Source organism: Numida meleagris, unplaced genomic scaffold, assembly GCF_002078875.1.
Source record: "Numida meleagris isolate 19003 breed g44 Domestic line unplaced genomic scaffold, NumMel1.0 unplaced_Scaffold600, whole genome shotgun sequence".
NCBI classification, from domain to species: Eukaryota; Metazoa; Chordata; class Aves; order Galliformes; family Numididae; genus Numida; species Numida meleagris.
In genome coordinates, this window is record NW_018364815.1 from 13531 (window position 1) to 15688 (window position 2158).

The following is a 2158-nucleotide window of genomic DNA, read 5'->3' on the forward strand; positions in this document are numbered from 1 at the left end:
CCCATAGAGACCCCCATGCGCCCCATAGAAAAACCACAGCGCCCCATAGAGACCCCATAGAGAAACCACTGTGCCCCATAGAGACCCCCATGCGCCCCATAGAGAAACCACTGTGCCCCATAGAGACCCCCATGTGCCCCATAGAGACCCATAGAGAAACCACTGTGCCCCACTGTGCCCCATAGGGACCCATAGAGACCCCCACTGCGCCCCACAGAGACCCCATTGTGCCCCACAGAGACCCCCCCCGTGTGCCCCACAGCGACCCCCAAGTGGCTGACCGGAAGTGGGAGGGCGCTCGGTGCCCCCCATGCAGCAGCTGCAAGGTGTGGGGATCTATGGGGCGCAGGCACAGCTCCTCGCCGTGGGGCACGGGGCGCAGGCGGACGCACACCTGCAGGCGGCGGGGGGGGGGCCCTGTGGGGAGAGAGACCCATAAGTGGCCCCCTGTGCCCCATAAGTGGCCCCTGTGCCCCATAAGTGCTCCCCCGCACCCCATAACTGTTCCCCTGTGCCCATAAGTGTTCCCCTCTGCCCCATAAGTGTTCCCCTCCGCCCCATAAGTGGCCCCTCTGCCCCATAAGTGGCCCCTCTGCCCCATAAGTGCCCCCTCTGCCCCATAAGTGTTCCCCTCTGCCCCATAAGTGTTCCCCTCTGCCCCATAACTGCACCCTTGTGCCCCATAAGTGTTCCCCTCTGCCCCATAAGTGCTCCCCCTGTGCCCCATAACTGTTCCCCTGTGCCCATAAGTGTTCCCCTCTGCCCCATAAGTGGCCCCCTGTGCCCCATAAGTGGCCCCTCTGCCCCTTAAGTGCCCCCTCTGCCCCATAAGTGTTCCCCTCTGCCCCATAAGCAGCCCCTCTGCCCCATAACTGCACCCTTGTGCCCCATAAGTGGCCCCTCTGCCCCACAAGCGGCCCCTCTGCCCCATAACTAGACCCCTCCGCCCCATGTATTCCCCTCTGCCCCATAAGCAGCCCCTCTGCCCCATAACTGCACCCCCATACCCCATAAGTGTTCCCCTGTGCCCCATAAGTGGCCAACTCTGCCCCATAAGTGCCCCCTTGTGCCCCATAAGTGGCCCTGCGCCCCATAAGTGACTCCTCAGCCCCATAAGGAGCCCCTCTGCCCCATAAGTGTTCCCTCTACACCATAAGTGGCCCCTCTGCCCCCTAACCATTCCCTTGTGCCCCATAAGTGTTCCCCTCTGCCCCATAAGTGCTCCCCCGCACCCCATAACTGTTCCCCTGTGCCCATAAGTGTTCCCCTCTACCCCATAAGTGGCCCCTCTGCCCCATAACTGTTCCCCTGTGCCCATAAGCGTTCCCCTCTCCCCCATAAGTGGACCCCCGCACCCCATAAGTGTTCCCCTGTGCCCCATAAGTGGCCCCTCTGCCCCCTAAGTGCCTCCCTCTGCCCCATAACTGTCCAACTCTGCCCCATAAGCGCCCAACTCTGCCCCATAAGCATCCAACTGCCCCATAAGCGCCCAGCTCTGCCCCATAAGCGCCGCCTTGTGCCCCATAAGTGCCTCCCTCTGCCCCATAAGTGTCCAACTCTGCCTCATAAGTGCCCCCTGTGCCCCATAAATGTCGCTCTGTGCCCCATCAGTGTCGCTCAGTGCCCCCTTCTGCCCCACAAGTGCCCCCTAAGTGCCCCCTCTGCTCCATAAGTGTCGCTCTGTGCCCCATAAGTGTCCAACTCTGCCCCACAAGTGCCCCCTCTGCCCCACAAGTGCCCAACTCTGCCCCACAAGTGCCCAACTCTGCCCCACAAGTGTCAGTCTGTGCCCCATAAGTGTCCAACTCTGCCCCATAACTGCCCCTTCTGCCCCATAAGTGTTCCCCTGTGCCCCCATAAGTGCCCAACTCTGCCCCATAAGTGTCCCCTTGTGCCCAACTCTGCCCCATAAGTGCCCCCTGTGCCCATAAACGTTGCTCTGTGCCCCATAAGCGTCCAACTCTGCCCCATAAGTGCCCAACTCTGCTCCATAAGTGCTCCCTGTGCCCCATAAGTGTCACATTGTGCCCCATAAGTGTCGCTCAGTGCCCCCTCTGCCCCATAAGTGTCCAACTCTGCCCCATAAGCATCCAACTCTGCCCCATAAGTGCCCCCCTGTGCCCCATAAGTGCCCCCTCTGCCCCATAAGTGCCCCATA